Source organism: Typopeltis vanoorti, chromosome 24, assembly GCF_054136105.1.
Source record: "Typopeltis vanoorti isolate ZY-2024b chromosome 24, IOZ_Tvanoo_1.0, whole genome shotgun sequence".
NCBI lineage: Eukaryota > Metazoa > Arthropoda > Arachnida > Uropygi > Thelyphonidae > Typopeltis > Typopeltis vanoorti.
The window spans coordinates 62,351,061-62,364,755 of NC_143572.1; positions in this window are offsets into that span (position 1 = coordinate 62,351,061).

A 13,695-nucleotide genomic window follows, 5' to 3' on the forward strand; every position below is an offset into this window, starting at 1 on the left:
AGGCTGAAACCGGTCTGGGTAGTGACCTCCCTACCATAATGTACTAACAGCATACATTTCCTAGGAAATGTGTTTTTACATTATGGAAAATACCTAAGAATAGCGATCTGACCTTCCGCCACCTTTGCAACGAGTTGCCCGAGATTGTACTACGTACTAGGGCTACTTGCATTAGTTCACGCTACTAATTCGCCGATACTTTATAGTTTAGTATATTCGGCATGAAACTCTCTGATTCCAATCTTTGAGTTTCTTATTCGGTTTTCAAACAATGTGGGATTTAATATCCCCTTAATTTGAAAAATGTTTACATCGCCGAAATGAAGCCTATTGGCTCTTTATATTTAAATAATATAATATTTTGAAAATACTAGTAGGTGAAGGAAATGAGCTTCACTTATCTTCCCAGTAACAATTCATAGTCCTTATAAGGACTGGCTTAAAGGGGAGAAGCAATAATGCTTTTCATCTTCCCCGTTATCTGTAGAGGGCAGTGTAGGGATAAGGTGTTATTGAGCTATTAAATTATTAAAGCTCTGATCATGGCAGGAGGGTAACAGCAATAGCCGAGCCTCAGTTAGAACTTCATTGGCTACAGCATTGCCATCCGTTACCCTCCAAGGGTATTGGATTGAATGAATCAATCACCGCATCTCACGGTCGATTGATTCATCCCCGTACTTCGTAACAATTCATCCTTATCCTTATAAGGACTGGCTTAAAGGGGCGAAGCAATAATGCTTTTCATCTTCCCCGTTATCTGAAGAGGACAGTGTATGGATAAGGTGTTATTGAGCTATTAAAGCTCTGATCATGGCAGGAGGGTAACAGCAATAGCCGAGCCTCAGTTAGAACTTCATTGGCTACAGCATTGCCATTCATTACCCTCCAAGGGTATTGGATTCGTAACAATTCATAATATTTTAACATACATGTTACACATTGTTAATAAAAGAAAAGAAAAGGTGTCTTTAAATAAAAGATAATAAACATAAAATTTGTTTAAATTAATGTATATTTTAAATAAAATTATTTAGAATATAATAGTTACACTAATAGTTTAATAAAAACAACATCATATTTTGAATTAAAATAGGTGAAATAAAATGGTTTCTTATGTCATTAGACATAATTGTAATTGATATTGTATTTAGTTATTATTATCAGACTATTATCAGACGAAAATAGACATTCCTCACTATTCTTTGGATGCATCGTAGAAATGGAATAATGATCTAGTTGTTTCAAAGTATAAGGTACATTGCTACATTTAGAAATAAGAAATAAGTGTATTCCTTGTCTGTGGCAGAAGATGATAACAGATGATAATGATACTAAGCACTGTTCAAGGGTATGCTTACTTATTTAGAACTAAACGTCCAGAATAATGAGAAAATGCATCGATAGTACTACCTGATGTATATCAGAAATTGCGAAATAAAGATGTCAACTTCAGATATTTCTCTGTCTTGGTTGTTTCTTCAAGCAAGGGACTACCAGCTGGAAAATCAGCGTTTTACATAAACGTTCGATCCCAGAACTAGAATTTCTAGAAGGTTCTGATAAAGACCTAGAACAAAAATGATATTAAAGCAGCTGATATAACCACAAAAAAGAACATACGAGGATATAAGAACATAAGTTACCTCCATAACTCCGCTGGTAGTATGTTCTTCCGTGGGGTTATATCAGTTGCTTTAACATCGTTTTCCTTCTAGGTGTTTATCAGAACTTTTCAGACTTCCACGTGTATTATTTTACTTTATTATTATTAATAATAGCAGATAAGATTCCATGTAGGGATGCTGCTGCGCCACAGAAAAAAAAAAGATGGTAAACCTATTACATTACATGGTAAGATTAAAATGATTAAATTTAAAAACTTTCGTTTAGGAGTGCCCCTTTTTTCTGTCATTGGCTTTCTACTCAAAAATTCTTAGGGCATTACTGATGTATTATAGAGACAAATATATGCAGAATAATAGAGGAAAAATTTCGGACATAACTTGCTTGGATGTTTCTGGCTGTCTTCTTTCCACGATGTACAACAGCCTAACTGCTGTTAGGTGTTAAAAGGAAGAAGGGGAAGGGGTTAACAGGGTGAGTGCCGTTGCGACCGTTCGTCATCTTCGGAACAGAGTTTGGTCGGAGTTGTGACCTAAGTGTGGAGCTTCCAACACTCGGAGATTATATAGAGTCGGTGGATGTTGATTGAGTTCTCATCACATTTTATAGCAATCGTTTCCGATATTCTAAGCATTGTTTCATTGTCTTGTCTGTCTATTATGATGGCCTCGTCGATTTGCGGGGTATGTTTCTATTCAAGGGAGTGAACTGCTATTTCTGTTTTCCTTTTATTCTATTTTTCTTTCTGTTGTTATTCCTCTTATAAACTATATTTTTTTCGGCTATTTCGCCTGCTTTTGTTTAGGAGATGTAAACATAAAAATTAGTTTTTATGTTTAATAGTTTTTAAGAGGAGTAACATGAGAATTTTTTCAGAAATAATACCTATAATTACTTGTGTTTTGTAACTAGACAACCCCTCAACCATTGGCTCTCTACTCAAAATTCCCATCTCCATCGCAGAACATATTTAAAATAGTATCCACTTAGCGCACGCACCAACACAAACCTATGTCATGGTCTCACTTTAAATGAGTGCATAAACTTTACAAAAGAAACATAACCAGAAAAACATCGTAACATACATCGCGCAAAATACACATAAAATTCCTTAAAAATTGCCTCAATCACGTCACTCCAAAATGCGCGGTGGTACACGGCAACAGCACAATTCCCGGAAACAAAAAAAAATTGCTACCGGGCATCCCGAGCACTCATGAAACAGGCCCTAAATGAGAGATTTAAAAAGAAAAAACAAGCATATTTATGTGTTCACCAAACAAAAAACAGATTGAAAACTTTACTGACCCCAAACGAATGGGCAGTTTTTTCGGAAAGTACCCAATCACACATCAACGACTACACACAATTAATAGAAGCTCGATACGCAAAAAAATGGAATGCTCTAACAGACTCCCAATACAACAAACGCGCATCTTTCAACTCTTCGAATATATTACCACCTCGGAACCCATACAAAACAATTCCATCATAAATCTATAACATCATAACCTCACCCCCGACGAAATCACCATCCTGAAAAAGGGATTAAAGATCCCCAAAATACGTACCAAACAAAGACATTATTATCGAAATGGAGCAAAACTAGAAAATGACCCAAACAAAGAAATAATATTCCAGAAAATAAACATCATTAGTAGCAAAATAATAATAAAACCAACATTACTCCCAAGTTACGCAAAGCCCTGTTATCATTAAAAAAAGAACCCGAATATAATGATCACAAAAGAAACCAAAGGGGATACAGTAGTCATCGTATACCAAACCGTTTACCACAACAAAATAACAGCTATCTTAAACGACAAACACACCTGCCAAAAAATCCAAAATGACTCCACGCCGACCTCATAAAACAAATCAACAACACCCTACGGATCCTAAAAAATCAAAACAAGATTCGTATCAAAACAAGATTTGTAGGGTGTTGTTGTTAACCAGAATAAAAAAACACAACACCCTGCACCAACGTACCCCTTGTATGTTCGGACAAATCAAACCCCACAAAGTTGGTTACGATATGGCCAATAATCTTTTACAAAAACACTACCACAGCACCTTTATCGAAATTCGTACCCAAACTATTCAAACCGCTACTTACAATGTCACCATCTATGATAAAAAAACACGGACGACCTTTTCCAAAGAATAAATAACCTAACCCTATCCCACGAAGACGTCCTCACTTCATTGGATGCAACTTCGTTATACACCAACGTGGACGTTCCCAAAACATTAGACATCGTACACACACTACTCACTGAAGACCACACCCTACATCTCGTACAAATTTAACACCTGGTGATATCATAAACTTAATCATACGTAATCTCAGAAAATTTCTTTAAGTTCAACAACAGCATGTATATTCAAATTTTCGGTGGGCCAAAACATCAGCGAAAAAATTGTTCTTAGCTCACATAGAATCACTCTTACTCTACCCTTCCCTCCCCCCCCCCTCCCCGGCATCACCTTTTATGGCCGATATTCTATGCACTGGAGAACCAACACACATCACCACCTTACGATGGTCCCTTAACAATTACAGCAACAGACTAAAATTTACCATGGAAACCGAAAAGGACAAATCCATCAATCTGACATTAATCAGAACAAACAACAAAATAGCCACGAAAATATACCACAAACTCACACATATCGGCAACTACCTCCATTTCAACTCATGCCATCCATATTCAGTTAAAAAATCGGTCATCCTATCAGAATTCATAAATGTAAATGCTTACAAGTTTTCAACTAACCATGATCATCTCAACACAGAAATTAACACAGAACTTTCAAACTCGAAACTGTCCTACACAACTAATAAATTACACCAACATGATAGCAGAAAGCCGTCAAAACAACCCAAAAACCGAAACAAACTTCCCTACATAAAAAGTTATCAAACTGCCATACAAAGCCTACAAATACATTTTAAACACACTGACTATAAGCTGGTGTTTACCACAAACCAAAAATTAGCAACACTTCTAAATTCCCCCCCCCACACACACACAAAGAAATATTAAAACACCACAACATAGTCTACAAATTTCCCTGTCAAAAAGACTGTGATATCACCTACACGGGTTCCACCATCTGGTCTTTATGGGCAAGACTAAAAGAATACTTCCGCGATTGTAACATCCCTATTCCAGAACACTGAAACACTAGAAACCGCAAAAACAAAAATAGAATACAAATTACTGGGAAAACAGAAATAGTTGTTCACGCCCTTGAACAGAAACATACCCCACAAATCGACGAGGCCATACAGACAGACAAGACAACTAAACAATGCTTAGAATATCGGAAACCATAGCCATACGAAAATTCTTTCTCTTTTATTTGCATATATTTGTCTCTATAATACATCGGTAATAAGCTACGAATTTTTGAGTACCTAAAAAAGCAGGCGAAATAGCCGTTAAAAATTAATATTCAGAATAAGTTTATTAAAATACAAAAGATACCACAGAAATGAAACTGCTGAGCTTACACAATAAAGAAAATAATACTTTATTTACTCTAATATACAGATCAAATGTTTACACAATAGTTCATTGTAACAAGAAGCTCGAATGATTACTAAAAATTGTCGAAATTGAAACGTTTATTTTTGGGGGATGCAAACATAGACTTGCTTAAAAATGTATTCTACCAGTTCTGTTAAAAATCTACGAACTTGTTATGTCTCGAATCTCTGATAGCGCTGCATTTGAACGATAATATAACAGTGTTGTAATCGTGATATTAACTAAGTTTTAAGAAATTTGATTTTCGTTTTAATTTTTGAAATTATTAATTCGTCTTCACAAATTGTTTAAGAAAAATGAAAAAAAAAATATTAAGACACCTTTTATTTTTTTGAATAATTTTTTTATTTAGGATAGTGTTTCAAGCCATTGTTGATTTTGATTTATTTGATACTATTTATTTGATATTTGATATTTGATACTAGTCCTTTTTAGGACTTCCAGGGTAACAAATGGCAATGCTGTAGCAAATGAAGTTTTAACTGAGGCTCGGCTATTGCCGTTACCCAGCCATGACTAGAGCTTTTAGCTCAATATCACCCCATCCACACAGATTCTCTTCATTCAGATGACGGGATAAAGAGTCAAGGACTCAGTCCATCGCCCAGTTCTTTTAAGAACTTTAATTGTTGATTTTGATTTCGTCAATTTTGTAGTAGTAATTATAATTATGGATTCAATATGGAGGATTCAATCCAATATTGATTCAATTGATTCAGAATATTATTCTGTAACTCTCTATATTCGGTTTTACCGAATCGCTTCTCGGCCTTTTGGCTTAGATCAAGTGTGTAGTATAATTCGCGTTTTTTCGTGAAACAAACTGAGCATCTGTTCATAACCGTTGATATCGGTACGAGTCCCATCGGGCCTCACGATATATTTAACGGAGATTTACAGATCTTCCTAAACCCCGGACCGGGGCAATAATAAACACTTGGGGGTGGGAATAGCTAGGCCCCCCTCGCCAGCTATGGCCAATGTTTTGCCGCGCACGCGGACTCTCGGCATCGAGACTGACGCTGATCTAAGACCCCGACTTTTGGCTAAAGCCCTGATTGACTGCGTCGGTGCGGACCAGATATTTGGATTCACTCCTTTCTGTAATGGCAGATACCAGGTTGTAGTTAGGAGCGCAGAGACTAGGGACAAGTTGCTCAAAGGCTTTCAATGTAACGGAAAGGAAATTTTTCCGTTCATGGTGGGGAGCATTATCAAACTGTTCAAAATCTCCAGATTCCCCTTGGAATATATACAATGTGATGAAAAAATAATCCACGAAGTGTTTGGGAAATGGGGTGTTGTTCGAAACATACAAATCTTAAACGATGCAGACAACCCCCAATGGAAGTCGGGGGAAGTAAACATCTCGCTCGAGATGAAAACAGCGGTTCCAAACTTCGTCAGCATCGGATCCGCTAGGGTAATGGTAAACTACCCTGGCGTTAAGAAGCAATGCTTCCGATGTGGATCCTTCGACCATCTAGGAGTGAACTGCCCAAAACTGACATGCAAAAACTGCCTAACGACAAGTCACTCACTGGACAAATGTCTCATGGCTTGTCTCAAATGCGGGTCCAAAGACCACAAAGTTAACACCTGCCCATCAAGAACGCATGCAGAAAGGATGGGAGGTGCTATTATACCAGTCACAGTCTCCTCAGTAGAGAAGCCTACAACTACTACAGAACAAGAGTCGGAAAACACGGATTTTCCAACTATAAAAGAGGCATACGGCAAAATAACGGCTATAGAAGAAAAGGCAGCCGCCACAGAAACCATAGCCTGCACACCCAAGAAAGAGAAGAAGCGAGAAACAGCCAATAAACAAGCTGTGTCACATGATGAAATCACTGCAGAAGGAAAAGTAAATAAAACAGAAAACATGGAGGCAAGCAGCGCCCCCTTCAAAAGACCTCTGAGTCCAGAGGAAAAAGAGATGAAAAAAATAAAACCAGAAGAATTGGAGACTCCTCATGCAAAAGCAGGGGAGACTCTAAAGCATCTAGTTAAAGGTATCCCTGGGGTGGCAGGAAAATTTCAAGACGCAATAGTGAGAATAGGGGAACCTGAGCTCCTCCTCACTGGGAAATATGGTCCAAACGTAGTTAGTGCAAAATGGGGTGACTTATTTGTTGAAGACATCAGCGAAATCACCCCTGAGCAAGTACAGCTAGCCATGGACATAGACGAGGAGGCGGTATCGGCGTTCTTCATAGCTCTCTCCAAATTAGACATGGCCAAGGGAAGTGAGGTGGCTGAAAGAATAATGACTGCCCACAAAAAGCGACAGTCACAATAACCATCCCATGGTTTCCTGTCCACAGCAATAGCTCTCTAGTTCCAACAGGTGGGGGAGGGCCTGAGAACCTAAGCGGCAAAGGCCTACAGCGAGGCGGTGCAGCTTCTTGAGAGCTGCATCACTTAGGCCAGACCCTTTTCTCCCCATCTTTTTTTTTTTGGTTTCCAGTTCTTTCTATATAGTTTTATTTTCTCTGTACTTTTTGTTTTTGTTCCATGTTTCCTTTTTAGGATTTTTCCTTTTTCTTCTAAAGTGAAAAATCAACGACCGTTTTAGAATCGCCCCTGGGGGACAAACAGCTAAAACAGATCAACTGAGGTCTCTTTTACCTACCCTACTACTATGCACTCTATCTTTATTTCCTCTCCTACTATCTGCTGACTCTCAGTCTATCTTACTCTACAGGCCGATGATGAAGATTTGTTGAACTCACAAATTATTTATTTATTTCTAATTATGTATGTATTTGTAGCTTTTGCCGCCCCTCTCAATACACATCAAAAATACTACAAAAAGTCAAAACGACGTATAGGGAAATAAACTAAAACACGATGTTTATTTTTTATTTTTAAATAATACTTTAATTTCAACATTCTAAAATGTTATTTTTCTTGCTTTTCTGTTAGCAAAATCGTCGATAACATTGGCGAAGTCTAATTCATTGTAGGTAATTCTTATATTTAGAAAAACTCCTCTCACAACTAGCAACACTTACAGCAATTGTGAGGAAAATTCGCAGTAGTATTACAATATTTGGAACTGAGTTCTCGAGACTGTATTTTAGAATTAACTGCAAAAGTTCAAAAAGGTTCAAAGTGCTGCCCCGCCCCGCTCGATATATATTATTTCACTCTTTTCAAAATCAGTGCGCAGTTATCAAATCTTTGAGTGCGTTTATAGCGTGTGCTGTTTTACAAACGTACATTTATTGAGGAAATTGAATTGTAATCCCTAATTACTAATAAAAAATGTTAATGTTGAGGATTTTCTCCATTATTTTTGACAGGATTCAAGTAGGTAACAACGCAGTATAGTTCCAGTCATGTTTTCGCATTGGTTCGAAATTATTGTGTTTAGTTTTCTATGAAAATATTCATCGTGTTTAAGCAAGCGTTTGTTGGTCTTATTCTCCACCCCCTCCTTGTAAAGCATTGCATAACACATTGAATTCGGATCCAGAAAATAGAAGATTTTCTATAGAAAATAGAAGAAGGACAGCAAAAAAAAAAAAAACAATACATAATAACCAACTGGTGTCATCCTCAGATAAGCTTACATATAAGCTTCGAGGATGAAAGAAGAGAAATTAGTTTTCATCCAAGATGTAACCAAATGCATGTAATATACGTATCACATGTAAACCAAAGTATGTAATGTATGTATTATATGTAAACAAATGTAAGTAATGTATCATATGTAATCCAATGTATGTAATGTATGTAATAACTGTAACAAAAGTATGCAATATAAAGTGATTATATCCATTGATATTGTATATATAGAGTGTAAAATTACAAAAAAATCTGTAATAATCATCATTATGTACGCGTATAATAATATACGTTGTAAACAGTTATTCTTCTTATTATTATTTTAAAAAAAAAACTTTATGTATGAGAAAGTATTTGTTATTATACATAATTGTGTTCATATAATGTATGTAATTTATCTGAGAAATAATAAAATGTTAAAAAAAAAAATTATTACGTGGCACCTCCAGGGAGTCCAAAGACTCATCGAGGGAGGGCACCATCTCCACCACTCAATCCACAATCACAACTAACTGCAACTACACTAACGCCATCTACCGCCCACCATTACACTAGTATTTCCACAGACAATATTGCCATGAGTTCAGAATTTTTGGTTTCGATTCTTGCGTTTATTTCCTCTCGTACTACATTAGCTGTTTCAGTTTTTAGTTATTTATGCAAAGCATTGTTTCTGAATATCTTGTTCTTTTTCCGATTTTCGTTTGCGATATTCTGAGCATGATCGTTTCTTTTCTTTTATCGGACATATTGGAATGTTAAAATTATTTGAAAAGCCAAATCCTAATAACTGTATCAAAAAAGTATTATTAACGATCACTGCACAACTGTATTCATCTATTTTGATTCTATTTCTTTAATTGGTTTACTCTTAACCAATTATCTCATGAGATTTAACCTCAGTAAATGAGATTTTACCTCTCTAGTACCTAAAATGCACATTTTAGGCACTATAGAGGTATAAGGACAAAAATTATTTTCAACCATCCATAGATATTTAAGTGTATATTAGTTTTCCTAGTTTAATTGAGGTATGTTATTTGTTTTATTTTTAAGCACGTTTTCTTAATTACTATAATTCTAGAGGAATTTTTTCCCTCGTATCATTTCTGAAGCATCTTCTTTCGTTTCACTCGCAATTTATATCATCTAAAAATATGTAGTTTAGAATTGTTATGAAAGTTTCTATATTAACCCCTAGATGGCATCACTTAAGGTAGTTATAAAAACATTCCGCGAAGGAAGAAACTGATTTGTTATTTCTCCCTTTATCACAGATTGAGAAGTAACGTTTTGGAGAAGTCATGACTGTTATTGGGAAAAGTTTAACTTATTGATTTATATCCTCATTCTCTGAATAATTTACTAAAATGAATAAAATAAATTATTTGTCATCTACAATAAAAATACTAATAAGTTATTAAAATTAAAATATATAAAAGTTATCAAAATTCTGAAAATAATAATAATAAGGCTGAAAGATATTCCAACACCTTAATGTTTTTTAAAGTCAATTATTAGATCAATTATCTCAAAGCAAGCAACACAGACTACGCTGAAATGAAGGCCTTTTTAGGACTTCCAGGGTAATAAATGGCAATGCTGTAGCCAATGAAGTTCTAACTGAGGCTCGGCTATTGCTGTTACCCTCCTGCCATGATGATCAGAGCTATTTAGCTCAATAACACTCCATCCACACAAATTTATTTCATTCAGATGACGGGAATAAAGAGTCAAGGGCTCAGTCCATCGCACAGTTCTTATAAGAACTGACTACGCTGAAAAGATCTATGATCCAATACCCTTGGAGGGTAATGGATGGCAATGCTGTAGCCAATGAAGTTCTAACTGAGGCTCGGCCATTGCTGTTATCCTCCTGCCATGATCAGAGCTTTAATAGCTCAATTACACCTTATTCCTACACTGTCCTCTAGAGATAACGGGGAAGATGAAAAGCATTCTTGCTTCGCCCCTTTAAGCCAGTCCTTATAAGGACTGACTACGCTGTTTGTATCTGTATAATTGAGAAAATGTCCTTTTTAGGACTTCCACGGTAACAAATGGCAATGCTGTAGCCAATGAAGTTCTAACTGAGGCTCGGCTATTGCCGTTACCCAGCCATGACTAGAGCTTTTAGTTCAATAACACCCCATGCACACAGATTTTCCTCATTCAGAAGACGGGATAAAGAGTCAGGGGCTCAGTCCATCGCCCAGTTCTTTTAAGAACGTGACTACGCTCCTTAACAGCAAAATTCTTTATGAAGATATATGAAGTTATCTACGCATCCAAACCAACTAATACAACAAGCCGGAAACTGACGGTAATGACCACTGGAAACATAAAAGACCGAAAACCATCCTAATACTCAACCACGAGTAACCACTTCTGCCCACTCAGGGCGAGTAAAATAGCTCACAAATCTCTCCCATCACTGCTCCTGAAACAGATAACAGGGAATATGAAAAGCGTCAAGCTTCACCCTCTGCGCCATATATGTCCTGCGTCCGTTTATGCAAAAAGAAGTTTGAATACCTTATAATTGTTGATGGTTCGAAAACAAAAGGGAGATAAATCTATAAATGTTTATCGGTACTGTAAACAAACAATTTTGCCCTACTTTTGAAGATCGATAAGAGATATTCTCTGCCCTCAGTCATAGCTGGCTGTGGAATTTAATTTGTCGGGTATGTTTAACCTTGCACTGTAGAAAGCACTGCTATCATGTTCCTAATCCTAATCCGTATTATTATATGATAAAAAGTATAGGTTGTACTGCTGATGTGTTTGATGGTTTCGCTTATTTTTTAAACATATTTAAAACACAATATGCATTTTAAACTATTTTTCATCATGAGCAAAGTCGTTTGAAATGTGTTTAGATGGAAGATTAATTTCATTTCCTGGTATATGATAATCGTCCCGCTTATTGGGCATTCAGTTTCGAAAATATCTATGAAAAAGCACTGATCTAATAGTACAATAGTCTGGGGAAAGTAATTCAGCGGTCTACTGTACAGCATTCCACTAGAACGTGACCTAGGATTTATTCTCTACCACTGTTTTGTTGCTTATTGCAGATTACGTTCATTCATCTACTAGGATTATTTTTTTTCCTAGTGAAATTTGATAACGTGGTCATAAATGAGTTACAAACAGCTGTAGAAAAATCACTCGTTTTATCTCACTCTCGAAAACATTCCACTTGTTTCAATTTTTAAAAAAATCTGTTTAAATTTATATGGAGAAATTCAAATTCACAAGGACAAACAAAATCACTCGACTTTGGCAAAGTAACATTTTAAATTAAAATTATTATAAATACCGAAAAGTGTTGGAATAAAATAATTTCATTATTTAAAAAAATTAAAACTTCTCGTTTTAATTTTTTTAAAATAATGCTGGAGAAATTATTTCATATAATAATTTTATTTATAGATATTTTTAACTAGAAAAGCACTTATTTTTTTCATACATTTAAAATGGATGAGTTAAACTCCAAGAATTTTAGCAAGGAATTGTTGATTAGGAATCGATTGCAATTATATATCGGGAGATTAGCACAGGTTTTGTCGAATTCTTTCCATGCATACTAGTTATCATATTATGGACAAAAAACATCTCGTTTGTTCATAATATAATAAGTTGCAAGAACAAGTAATTTGGTAAACATCCGAAAAACGCAGATGAAGCTTGTCTTTTAGAAACGCGAAAAAGTGATTTTTTCTGACATATATGTGGCGCCATCTTACGCTACATATGTTAAATACAAATTTTTATTGCAGAAAATATGAACAGCATACAATGTAATTTTCACACAGAAATGTGCGTAGAGATCTTATTGTGTCAATCCAAAGAAATTCTCGTATTATATATATGTTAAAAAATTACGTTAACAACTTCACCGAATGTCAATGAATTCATATAATAAACACGATGCATGCTAAATAAAGTTTCTGAATCCCTGATTGTTTATTCTAATTGAATCTTAAATAAAAATCTTATGATCGCACTGATACTGTAAGTACACCCACAAGATTCTCTGATGTAGTTAGGCTAAAAATAAAGGCAATGAGTGAATGTTGAGAGTTCATCATCGTGCGTACAATTACAAAATAAAATTCAGCATTTTAGTCTTAAGTCTTATTTTAATTAGGATAACTGAAATGGATTGATGCAAATGGCGGCTCGCGTATTAGTTCAGTGCGATAGTTTTGAATGATAAATGACATATATAGAGGTAAGCGTTCTTCATTTTCTGAAATTTCATATGCTATTGATTTGTGCATTTAGCTAATCGCTCGATATTGCTGGCAATCCTTTTCATCTGCAATATCCTCTACAAAATTTCTGCTGGCAGGTCTCAAGACCTGCGGGATTTCTAATTGCGATCATATTTCTGCTGGCAGGTCTCAAGACCTTCGGGATTTCTAATTGCGATCATAAGCAATTTTCCAATCACTACCTACTAGATATAACAACAAATAAAACAGACATGGATAATATTACTGATCTGCTAGAGCATCTAAACAAAGAGCAAGCATTAAAATTGTTTAAATTACTGCTTAAAAAATTTGATACTGAATGGCCAGGTTTCCTAAACCTGTACACACAGCCGGAAGAATCCGATGATATGGAGGGCGAAGTGGAAGAGATCAATGACACATCCATCTCCCGGCCCGAGAGCCTCAGTCAGACGGTATTCACAGGAGAACAGACGGGCAAGAGACGTAGAATCGAGGATGATCAGGTGGAAAACGAAACTCCCTCACAAACAGTCCCGGAAAAAAGGGAAAAGGTCACCCCGGTAATTCTCCGTGAAAAGGAAAAATGGACCACAGTTGCAAGAAACCTAAGAGAGCATCAAATTGGATACTCCTGGGCCAGAAACACCGACGAAGGTGTAAAAATTCAACCAACAACAGTCACAGACTACAGA